Raw genomic sequence first — 13549 nt, 5'->3', positions numbered from 1 at the left:
ACACTAAGTTCAATTACTGGCACTGAAAAGGAAAAAAAAAAAAAACTGACAATACAATAGGGTATATTTTTTAATTCTTATGTAGACATATCTAGAAAATCTAATGCATCAGAAATTGCTTCCTTTTTTTTTTTTGAAAAAGCAGTTAAGGGTTGGGCATTGGGGCTCAGTGGTGAGCACATGCCTCACATGTGTGAAGCCCTGGGTTCAGTCCTCAGCACTACATAAAATAAATAAAATAAATAAAGGTTAAAAAAAAAAGGTAAATAAAGAAAAAGGAGTTAAGCTTTAAGCAACAAACTAAGGGCATGATGAAAGAAGTCTGTACTTTAATAACTGAACTAAAACTCTGATCTTGCAAGAAACTAGAGTGATTGTTGATTCCATGGGTTCATGCCAAAAAAAAAAAAAAAATCAGAAAACTAATCTCTCAATCCCTAGAGGACCAACTCCATTGCTCTGGTTCCAAAGTGAGGCAGTGCCTCCTGGGGGGAGGGCCCAGCAAAGGAAAGCTTCTCATAGTGGAGTCAGGAAGGAGGAGGGTGTGGAAAAGGACCACAAGGAACATGCCCCCTTCTGGGGCATGCCCCGATGACCCCTTCCTCCAGCCATACACCACCCTCCTGTAGTACCACTAGTCAGTCCATTCAAACTAGGATGGACTGATTAGGTTACAGCTCTCACAATCTTATCTCTCTTCTGAATATTCCTGCAGAAACACAGGAGCTTTGGGGATACCTCATATACAAACCATAACACTCTTGTTTCTCAATTTCCATCATACTTCAAAAACTCTAATCAGTGGGCCACAGATACTTGAATTTTTAATTGTTTACTATTGATCAGTTGATTGATAGAGACTCCTCTTGCAGTTTCTTGGCACTCTTTGTACTCACCTAAAGTGTTAAATGCCCATACATAGCTGTTGTTTTCACATTGATCTCATTATAGTTAGAATAATAAGACCTATGAGTCATCTACTACTGTAAGATTGTGGACACAATACTGAAATCAAACAGATTGATTATGGTGATTGCAGAAGCTGGTGTTATGGCCCTTGCCCATCATTTTTATCAATCTCTCAAGGATAAGATGATGACCACAGGGAGGTGGGAGAATTGTAAATTGAAATAAATTTAACCTAAACCTAGCTCTCTACTTGAGCAATAAGATTTGACCCAAAGTATCCTCCATATTTAATAGCCTACTACTATCTTCCTTAATAAGCCTTTAACCTAAGAATAGGTTGTTGTAATCTTTAACTTAAGAATGTACCCTGCTAACCAAGGAACTGAGCTTCAGTCAATCTTAGGTTGAAGACTGTCAAATTATATGCCCCAATAAAGCAAACAATAAACCGAACCAATCATGTAATCTTTGTGCATCATTTTCTGGTTATAGATACAACTCACTGCCTTATACGTAAGGGCATTCAGAACCATATTTGATATAGAGTCCTGCCCTATTTCTTGCTCAAATAAATTTTGTTAAATTTGACTCATCTCAGTTTTATCTGTAATAGTGCATGCCCAAATGAGTAACTTAGGAAGGTTGGGAGGAGCAGGGGAAGGCTCTTTTTAAAAAGTCACACTTAGCATAAATAAACTGGAAGGTCAGATTTGACTTGGAAGCAGATACTCACCAACTGGAAACTATAATTTAAATCAGTTATAAAAATGGCAACTGACCAGTACACAAAAGGTTTAAGCCATGAGCACAGAAGAAACGCTTCCCTTTTTTCCTTCCTCATCTCTCCCCACACCCCTTTTTCTAGAATTATTATTGAAATTTCCAGCTTTGGTGAAGAGACAGTAACAGATGTTTTCAACTCAGAAGCAGACTCTGCAGAGGCCTTCTAGACAGCGATTTTCCTACAGGCATTGACAATTGGAAAAATCAGTGTTTTCAGCATGTGATAGGTCTGCATACCCAGCAGCCAGTAAAAATTTGGTATTGCCTTCAAAATTTACTGTTAAATATAGCTGGATAAGAGCTATTTAAGACTAATCTTAGTAGAACTTCTTTCATCACACTTAAATAGTTCAGATTGAAAAAAGAATATAACCATTTTTTTTAATATTCTTCACCCCATAGGAGGATGTTATATTGGCCAATGGACCTTGTAGAGGGATGGGAAAGAAGAAAGTCACTTAAATTTACATACAACCTTAAGTGGATTTTTTTTTTTTTTAGAAATTTTTTTTAATATTTATTTTAGTTTTCGGCGGACACAACATCTTTGTTGGTATGTGGTGCTGAGGATCGAACCCGGGCCGCACGCATGCCAGGCGAGTGTGCTACCGCTTGAGCCACATCCCCAGCCCTTAAGTGGATTTTTATATATTACCAAATTAAATTTCTTAAGATAAATGCCAAGTTCAAATCCTACAAGACTACTAGATTTGGTTATGTAACAATTGGTGGAACAATTTTCGATTGACTAAATAGATGATGCCTTAAGAAGATACTGGTGGCTTCAAGTTATCAGAAGTCATGATACCTGTATTATTCTATGGGACAGGGAAGGGTGCTAGAGATTGAACTCAGAGCCTCCTGCATTCTAGGCAAGTGCTCTAACACTAAGATATACCCCCAACCACTTTTTATTTTGAGAAAGGTTCTCATGAAGTTGCTGAAACTAGCCTCTAACTCACAATCCTCCTTCCTTAACCTTTCAAGTAGCTGAAATTACAGGCATGTGTCACCACTTTTGAATTTACATGAAATATCCATTTTTTTAAACTACCAGTAACACTAAAGAGCCTTCTTCACATTTTGCCATCATCCTCTGAATGCTAAAAAGGCTTTTTTTAAGCATGTCAGCTGAATTGTGGTACCTTGCTTAATTGAAGGTTATTTCATAAATATTCAGACATAGTTATTGAGAAATTTAGAGGCACCAAGATAAGAGAACTGGATTTAGGGCAAACAAGGATGCCTTACACTAAAGTTTAGTTTTGTTGGCAGTCCAGGTCCTATGGCCCAGCTGAACAACAAAAAGTAAAATAAAAAAGTACATTAATCTTTAACAGAGTCCCTAAAAAGTCTTGTACCTCTTCTTGTATCTTCCATTCCTACCTATTCCAGTTGTCAAGGAACTTGTCAGACAACAAATTATTTATGGTGAAGTGGCATGAAAGTTACTAATTGGTTCAGTGGATTTGCAAGACCACAGATGTTCTTAGTTCCTGTTAGGAACTAAGGTTTAGGGGAAGTAGGTTGATCTGCAGAAAAAAGTAGAAAACACCATCAATCTCAAAAAGATTTCAAATATTTACACAAAGCAGAAGTACATGGGAGTCTTATTTGTATTTGGACACTTGAGGATAATTGGCAATCTGTTTCTACTAAGCCTCCATCTGCACTTTACAAAGATTGAGTGTAAGGAAAGAGAAAATTAAGAGTGAGCCTTTGCCCAGGCCACTTTCCTTTCTCCTGGACACTACAACAGTTTCTCGTCAGTTTTTTCCACCTCTCTTTTTACCCTATCAGTTCTGTCCGATATCTTCTTAAAACATGAATCAGATTATATCCAGGTTTCTGCAAGTTGTTTATATTTAGAATAAAAACGCAAATTCCTCAATATGGCCTGCACAGGATTGTTTACTCTGTATCTCTCTCCAACTTTATATTGTATGCATGTGTTTCTTAATCATGAATCCATAAGCACACAAGTCTTTCAGTTCCTTGGGTGGTTAAAAATTTTGTGACCAAACTTTTAACAGTCCAAGGGCCTTTTTACTCTGGTTGGTCTCATGGCTACCAACCCTGTTCCTCTTCACACAGCTAGCTCTTTCCACTTCCCTCAACCACTTTGTTAGTATCCTGCTTATTTATCTATTTGCTTTTTCAAATTGCTAATTATTATTTTCACTGTCCTTTGCCTGCCAGTTAGAATGTAAAAACACCATAAAGGCAGAGATATCATCATCTCTCACATTTATGCCCGTGATTCCCAGAAAATGCTGAGCATTTGGTAGATGATATGTAAATACTTGATAAATGAATTAGAGACCTGGAAGTTGAGCCCTACATTAACAGGGACTAAATGTGGTGGAGTTAGTACCAGTTCCTCCTGATACTTTTGAGAAGGGTAGCTTTTTTAAAAAAAGAAGATACAGTACTGTTTTTTTAAATATTTATTTTTTAGTTGTAGTTGGACATGATGCCTTTATTTTATTTATTTATTTATTTTTATGTGGTGCTGAGGATTGAACCCAGGACCTTGCACACGTTAGGCGAGCACTCTACCACTGAGCCACAACTCCAGCCCCAGAAGATACAGTACTATTTTAAGAGGTATTAGAGATAGGGATTTATAGAATACAAATCTGTTTAAAACCAGATTGCTAATGCCATAGAGAAAACTCACATTACACCAGAGAAAATTTTTAATGAAGTTCCAAAATATGTATTTCCTACTATAATGCACAATTTGTCCATACCCATTCTCCCCAAAACTGTTCATATATATGCTTCTTGTCTCCATCTCAGCAGTAACTGATTAATTTCAATCTCTGCCAAAACCAAAATTCTAGATACCATCCTTGATGCTGCCTTCTTCTATGTCTATTTTGGTTTTCCATTGCTGTATGACAAAATGCCCCCAAATTTAGAGGCTTAAAAAAAAAGAGTGGTGACTTAAGACACAATGTATTATCATCTCTTAGATTTGTGGGTCAGATTGGCCAGCTAGGTGGAAATTGCTTGGACCTATCATGCAGTTTTGGTCTGACTGGGGCTATATACAGTTCTTTGGAGGCTCCACTGGATTTGACATCCAAGATGGCATACCTAACATGGCTGATCATTGACACTGTCTGTCAGTTAGGAATTTAGCTGGGACTGTCAACTAGAGCAACTGCGTATGTATGGCCTTTCTTCCATTTGGCTGGCTCTTCTCAAAATATGGTGTTTGTATTTCAAGAGCACACATTCCAAGAAATAAAAAATGGAAGATGCCCATCTCTTAGGTAAGGCCTGAGTCCAGAAACTGGTATAGGGTCACTTCTGCCATATTTGCCAGTGATCCACAGAGCATACTCAAATTCAGGAGAAGCTATAGAACACATCTCTCAGCAGAAAGAGTATCAATGAATTTGTAGTCTTTTTAAATATGTCACAGTACCCCATTAAGGTCTAACTATTCCATCTCATAAAAATCTTTCCAGTCCCTTCTCTTCAACCTCACTGCCATTATTCTAGTATAAACCACTAAATTCTTTCCTAAGGTATGACAACAGCTTCCTAATTGGATACCTGGCCTTCGTTCAGTTCAGACTCAACCCTGATATAGTCCAAGTGATCTTTATTAAAATCAAAATTGACCATATTGACTATGTCTTTAAAGTATTCCATGAGTCTCCATTACTCTTAGACAAGTCCAAATGCCTGATCATTTGCTGACATGAGCTTGCAGGATCTATTGAACCAAATCTCTCCCCACAACTCTCTTTTACCTCTCATCTTATTTTCTAATTTCAGTTGCTATATTAGTGTAAAATACAAAGCTACTTGATAAGAAGCTACTCTAGGCAATTTAAGCAGAGGCAATATAATATAGGGAATTGGTTTCAGAACTGTTAAAACATAGGGGCTAGGGATATAGCTCAGTTGGCAGGGTGCCTGCCTGGCATGTCAAGACCCTGGGTTCAATCCCCGCACCACACACACACACACACACAAAAAAAAAACTGTTAAAAAATAACTGGAGAGACAAAAAAGATAAGGTTGCCCAGTGACTCAGAACTGCATGAACACTTGACACTGGTGTCACCCATTGACCGTGTGCTGCTGAAGTTAAATGAAATTCAAAGGCATACACTACTCCATTACTGCCTCTGTCACTGAAGCTGTTGATGTGACCACGGCCACAGCTGCCAGTGGAACCAAGTAGACCCTGTTCACTGGCCACTGCAGTCCCCACAAGGGGAGATACTACCAAAGTGAGGGACTATGGCTTCTCCCTTCCTCCTGTCTACAGTCTTCCACAAATGCTTTCCATTGGCAGAATCCAGCCATAAGCTCTATCTGGTAAATGTGACTTGCTAGTTTTCAGCTTGCTGCAATGCAAAGAGAAGCAGGAATAGAGCTGAGAGCCAACAGACAAGCTACTGGAACAACTACAGCAAACATTCTTGTGTTCCAGAGACTCACCATGCTGATTCCCTTCTGGACATGCTTTTCCTTCTGCCTGGAACTTTCATACATATACCCGAACTTCCTGTTTGGCCCTACTTGTCCTACTTGCTTGACGGCTCAGTGTTGATGTCTCACCTTGCCATGATAGCTTTTAATTTTCCTATCTGAGTGAGATTCTTCTATTCTGGGTTCCCATAATACCCTCTATTATCCTTCTCTTAGCACTTGTCACCCTAGATTGTAATTGTTTACTGCTTTTTTTTGTTTGTTTGTTTACTGCTTTGTACTCTTTCTACATTTTGTACCTCTCAAGGGTAGAACTCTACATTATTCAGATTTCCCCCTCACTATCTAGTTCATAGTAGGCATGCTATGATAAACACAGGGGTTTCTAACCTGGGAATAATTATGTTGCCTCTAAATGGCCTATGAACTCACAGAACTATATGTAAAATAGTGTGCATATGCATTTTACAGAAAGAAGATCCATTATATTAAAGGTCAATGACCCCTAAATGATTAAGAAACCATATGTATGAACAAAAGAAAGAGTTCACAATATTCCTGAGACTTAAAGAGAAGGATAGCTTCCAGGAAGAAACTAAATATCAAAAAGCCCATTTCCAGTGACTTGTAAGGATCACAATTTTTATTGAATTCCTGTATAAAGGAAAATGAAATTAGCACCCAGCCTTATAATATACTTGCAAATAGAAAATAATATGCATAGTAGAAATCATTTGCAAGTATGTTATTAGTAGCAGCTCTACAGGGTGCTTTGTACAGAGACCAGGTGGCAATGGGTGGGGCTTGTGCATAGTGGCAGAGCTGGTCATCCAGGTGTCCTGATTCCCAGAAAGGCTGATAAGCACTGCATAAGCATGTTCTACATCCATTTGCCCTTTGAAAAACTTCAACTTGCTCTAGCACCTAACTGTAGAGAAGATATAGGGGAAAATAGCATTCGTATCATGGAAATGTAATGCAATTCACTATCATTTTATTTTTTGTATTATCCTAAAGACAAGAATAAAATAATCCCAATATAGCCTAATGTTTCTTAGATCACTTAAAATCATTCACTTGAAAATTTCTTTTTCTTTTTTCTTTTTTTTAAAGAGAGTGAGAGAGGGGAGAGAGAGAGAGAGAGAGAGAGAGAGAGAGAGAGAGAGAGAGAGAATTTTTTAATATTTATTTTTTAGTTCTCGGTGGACACAACATCTTTGTTGGTATGTGGTGCTGAGGATCGAACCCGGGCCGCACGCATGCCAGGCGAGCGCGCTACCGCTTGAGCCACATCCCCAGCCCCTTGAAAATTTCTTATATTAACTAAAATTATTTTTGCTGCAAGTAATGAAAATCATGTTTTACGTATAAAAGAAAGTTTACTAGAAAGATAAAGGGACAAAAACGTAGTTGGGTTCTAGAAGGAATTAGAAAACTATGTCTTTAAGTTCAGCCTCTCTCTGTGCAACTTCTTAATTATTTTCTCTCTCTGTAGTTGACTTTTCTTCCCTTATACATGGAGAGTAGATGAAGGCTGGTGGTTTCCATCAGCTGAGTTTACATTATCTCTGACCTACAACAAAGTTTCTCAACCTGACAAAAATTAGGGCAGATGGCTCCTTGCTGTGGGGCTGTCCTGCACAGTGTTGGAGGTTCAGTGGCATCCCTAAACTCCACCCACTGGATGTCAGGGGTGACATCCCACCCACCCCACAAAACTGTGGAAATCAAAATGTCTCCAGGTATTGTCAATGTCCCTGCTTGGTTGAAAACCACTAAACTAGATTATCTTGGCTTTTACAATTCAATATCAAAAATCCAGAAGGGAGAGACCAGTTGGCTGACCCGTCTTGGGCCCTGTACTTGATCTAGTTAACAGAGCCAGGACACAGAACATGTGGCAAAAATAGGACTACCAGGAATTCCCTCCTGTGGAGGTTTGGGCACTTCCCAGAAAAGAGGGGTGGACAAACTTTCCATAGGTGACAACTGCAATTCCTTGATCCTAAACATGAAGTTTTCCACCCTAAGTCTACACACCTGGACACTTGGGTGGTTTAGGGGAAATGTTTACAGAGATATATTTAGAGATACCTTTAAAATGATTTTAACCCAAACTTTTTACTTTAAAGTAAAGGGCTTTAAAGGTATAAAAATTTATTAAGAGGGGTACTAGGGATTGAACTCAGAGCCTTGTTTATGGTTGGTAGGCAAGTTCTCACCCACTAAGCCACACCAGCCCTAAAAATATATTACTTTTAAGTTTATTTCTTTCAGAAGTACTTGTTATATCTGCTGATCACCAGGTGTTGGCTAGGCCTTGGTGGCTAGGAAGATTGGGTCCTTTATAGAGGTTACATTTCAGTTCCAGATTGATTTAAGGATTGGAGTAGAATATCTACCATATGCTCTACTTTGGATTAACACTTTTATATTTTTAGGGTCATTTATTTATTTTTTTTAATATTTATTTTTTAGTTTTCAGCGGACATAACATCTTTGATTGTATGTGGTGCTGAGGATTGAACCCAGCCCGCACGCATGCCAGGCGAGCGCACTACTGCTTGAGCCACATCCCCAGCCCGAGGGTCATTTCTTCTTTCATTATCTAATTACTTTTTTATTTAAAAGTTTTTAAATCAGGGGCTGGGGATGTGGCTCAAGTGGTAAAGTGCTAGCCTGGCATGCGCGGGGCACTGGGTTCGATCCTCAGCACCACATAAAAATAAAAAAATAAAGATGTTGTGTCCACCGAAAACTAAAAATAAATAAATAAATATTTTAAAATTCTCTCTCTCTCTCTCTCTCTCTCTCTCTCTCTCTCTCTCTTTAAAAAAAAAGTTTTTAAATCAATCCACTTCTTTATACCACTGTGGTAACTGCTTGTCAGAACTGAATGTTTGTCCTGGTGTTTTTATCAGCAATTCATGAACAAATGGTCCTGTTTTACTGGAATAGTCACAATTTAGAACACTGAATTTTCCTTGCCCCAGGCTCATTCTTGACTCCTACTAGAAATAAATAACAAAGTCTTAGAAATGGTTTTTTGTCTTTCCTCAGATAACAGAAAAATAAGTTGTACTAGCCAGAAAATAAGGATTCACTCTGCAGTGAAGGCTATGTAGATGACCTTGTTAAGTTGAAAATAAGCTAAGTTTACAGAAACTGATCTCTCCCTATCTCCCAAAACAGTGTGCTGCTCTTCTCTTCCTGCCTAATCCACACCAGGATCTCCAGCATATTCTGTGAGACAATAAAGCCTCAAGATGCTGATCAAGGAAAGTGTTCCAGAATTATACAAATTTGAGAAATGCTGCACATTACACCCTTCTTGGGGATAGTTGCAATGCCAATTGACATGTTAAAGGCTCTGAAAAGTTTTCATAGCTGTTTTGGAAAGAAAATGGTAGTATTTCATTAATTAAGTTTATGTGAATCTTAGGTCCCCACATTCTATTCCTAGGTATATCCAAAAGAAAATTTCCTGGTATGTAAAATGTACTAAAATGTTCAGATGGTAAATATGGTAGCAAAGAGCTACTTACTTGTCCTTCCTTAAAAAAAAAGGAGAAGTAAAATGTGATGCACAATGACACTTCTTGCAGCTATCAGAAGGGTTAAATAAACTACAATGTAGCAATGTGGAGAAAGCTGAAAAATGGTGAGACAAATGAGAATCAAAATGAGATTTATATCACACTACGGTTATTGTAGAAACACATATTTGTTATACATTGTTCAGTATATACTTATGTTTAAATACAGAATAAGGTTGAATCATAAAGGTGAAAACAATGACAAAACCCAACTTAACAAGATATCTCACAGAACGAACACATGCCTTTTTCTTTTTTCTTTTTCAGGTACTGGGGATTGAACCCAGGGGCACCTTACCACTGAGCTACATCCCCAGCCCTTTTTGTTGTTGTTGTTCTGTAACAGGGTCTTACTAAGTTGCTCAGAGCGTCGATAAATTGCTGACGCTGGCCTAAACTTCCAATCTTCCTGCCTCAGCCTCCCAAGTCACTGGGATTATAGGCCTATGACACTTGCACCCACCTGCCTTTTCTTGATTTTTATAAGAAATAGCACTAGAAAACATTTTTGCAAATATATTAATCCATAAGTTTAAAGGAAATAGAAAAGAAGATCTAGCAGTTGAAAGAAGTTAGTAGAATCTTAAAAGATAAAAAGCAGTGTTGGGGCTGTAGTTCAGTGGCGGAGTGCTTGCCTAGCATGTGTGAGGCACTGGGTTCAATCCTTAGCATCACATAAAAATAAACAAATAAAATAAAGACATTCTGTTCATTAAAAAAAAAAGATAAAAAGCAGATGATCAAATATAACTGACTTGGACCAGAGAAAGACAAACCACAAGAGCCAGCACAGAGGTACAGCATAGTTTAGAGCCTTCATAGTTATAGAACTTAGAGGGCTGGTATGGTGGCTCAGTGGTAGAGTGCTTGCCTAGTGTGTGAGACACTGCGTTTGATTCTCAGCACCAGATATAAATAAATAAATAAAGGTCCATTGACATCTAAAAAATATTTTTTAAAAAATCACACTTAGATCTTGACCATTAGAAAAAAAGCCATGAAGAAAGATACCTCACCAAGTTGGCAAATGGAGAAGTTTGAAGCGAGAACTTAATTGAGCTTAAGCAGTTGTAGTAATGCAGGGGAAACCATGAGGGCCACAGATATGAGGCAGATATGGAGTTTCCTGGGAATGATCAGGAACTTCCCACAGTGACAAGATAGTAACAAAATACCCAGGAGAAGAGACTATAGGGTGAGGGGGTAAAGCAACCGCCAGAGGTAGGCAGAGGGGGAAAGCATCCTTTTGGTGCTGTTTCCCGACTGATCAGGATGTGGGTAGATCAGAAGAGGATGATCATGTTCCAGATCAAAGGAAGGGGAAGACATTATGAAAAATAATGATTTTTTTTTTACAGTTTTCTGACTCCTTAAGCAAATGATCTTTACATTTAAAGGGTGACCCTGTACCACTTATAAACCAGTTCTTTCTAACCTCCCTTCATGTCAAAAGTTTGAAGCTCACTGTTCTCAGAGCCCCTTGTCCAGCTAGGAATATGGATACTTCATCTCAGCCACGGAGCCAGTTTCTGATCTTCCACAGCGTGGAAAAAAAAAAATCTTTTTGTTTCATTACTTCTCCTTTCAGAGTGCTTCTTTTCCTGTAGTCACCTGATGCTTTTCCATAAGTGCCAGCATAAAACATCATGACTATTTTGACCAAACGAACAATTTACCCTTAAAAAAGTCAGGCCTCCTTTGTACCCAAAAGACTACTTAAAATAGCTTGGGAAATGGGAAAGTGTGCTGGATATTAGAATGCACCAGTCAGATTTCTTGTCATAAATAAATAAATTACTACTCAAATGCTAGCAGACCCTCAGCTGAAGAGAAGAGCTTTCCCAAGGCCCAGCAAGGCCCACAGCCAGTGACTGGTGGCCACAAAAGTACAAAGACTAGCCCTCTTCCACGGAAGGACTTTTCTAGCTCTTCTGTGGGGCTGGCCCAGCTGGCCTTGGGCTCCTTGGAAGTATGGCTTCTCCCTCCACCCACTCTTGCTTCCTTATCCTTCCTTCCATAGATGTTGATCCCAAGAGAGTCCCCAATGTTGTGACCCCTTGCCCGCAAGGAAGACGCAACTCAGGAATCTTCTTTCAGCAGTTTATTCAGGTTTCGGCACCACTTGTTGCGACCCCTTGCCCGCAAGGAAGACGCAACTCAGGAATCTTCTTTCAGCAGTTTATTCAGGTCCTTGATACTTTTTCTTCTTTCAGCTGTTTATTCAGGCCTTTGTATTGACATGTCTTTTAGCTTCTACTGCTACTCCTACTACTACTTCTACTGCTACTCCTACTGCCACTACTACTACTGCTACTACTACTGCCACTACTACTACTCCCGTGTGCCCCAGCCTTAATAAAGCAGATAAAGCCCCAATGCACAACTGCCACGTGGACTTTTCTCATAGGGTGCCAAGTCACAGCGTGCCAACTCATTCTGATAAGGAGTTGTTTGTCACAGACTACAGGGGAAACCAGCGCCATCTTGTAATGGCGGCCACAGTTCACAGAAACGGCTCACCACACCCCAATAACCACCTGCCTGCTAATCCCCCTGGGGCAGGGAGCCTACTGGTTCCTATGGCCACTGGCAGAGCAGCACAGCTAGCCTCAGGAACCTGGGGCCACAGTACCCACCCTGAGCTAACCGCTCACTGGCCTGCTACCAGCCTCGGGGCTCTACCACCAAAGAAACCAGACAGACCTCATCCAGTTTCTGCCCCAGAGAAGGATGCCAGGAAGGGCTCCTATTGGTCAAGTTTGGGTCTGGCCCAGCTCCAGATCATGGAGGAAGCCAGTATTTATTCCATATTGTTCATCTCAACCATTTATTTGAAGACAGGAGAAGTCACAGCCAAATTAATAAGAGGCAGGAGAGCCCTACTGAGCAGACAGTGTCCAAGATCACTGGACACTGGATGTCTAATGACACGCCTTTCCTTTCACTTCTTCCATTGGTATTCAGATAGCCTACATCTCCTCACTCAGCCCTGGGAATCTCAAGACGAGGAGATGAGTCTGATGTCCTATCATGGATTATAGCTTTGGCAAGGCCAGTGAGCCACTTTCCTGCAAGGCAGCATTGACTTTTGTTTCTCCAAATAGTATGCCATTCCTTGAGGTCAGTATCATACATCGTGCTCCTCTCTGGGCCCAGGTTGAGCATTTAAGTATTGGTTGATGAACTAACATTAGCTCACTGTTCTGGAGGAATGAGAGTGGAACTGCTCAGGAAAGGGTTCAAGAATCCCAAGATGTGTTTTTCTGGTGCATTCCAGCAGTTCAAACAGTGCAAACCTACTGACGCATGCAGGCCTTGAGGTCAATAAGAGAAATGGAAAACCTTACCAAATGATCTACATGTCCAGCTCTCTCTGTCTGTCTCTCTGTCTCTGCTCTGTCTCTTGCTCTCTTTCTCTCAAGGCACCCCAAAACCCACAACATCAGGTCAGAAAGTCACAAGCTATGCTGAAAGGGTGGATGCTTCTAGTGCTCCTGGAAGCCTTCCCTTTATTGTCCCATGACCCTGCACACTGGAGCTTGAACCAGATAGGTCCCTGACTCACACCAGGCAAATCTGGAATCAAGTTCCAAAGGTGCTACACGGTGCTTGGCAGGCAGGTATGCCATGGCAGGGTTTCACAGAAGTGTGGGAGCAAAGCTGCAAAGAGGGAGAACAGGAAGGACTTACAAGAGGTGAGGAGGTTCTGAGGCTGGAGCCTGAGTCAATTTCCCTGAGTGATTTGGCTTCACATTTTGTGCTGATGGCATCAGATGAAAGAGAAAAGAAGTCCCAAAAGAGGCCTC

This window comes from Urocitellus parryii, chromosome 9 (genome assembly GCF_045843805.1).
Source record: "Urocitellus parryii isolate mUroPar1 chromosome 9, mUroPar1.hap1, whole genome shotgun sequence".
Classification (NCBI taxonomy): Eukaryota; Metazoa; Chordata; class Mammalia; order Rodentia; family Sciuridae; genus Urocitellus; species Urocitellus parryii.
This window is presented reverse-complemented; position numbering follows the sequence as displayed.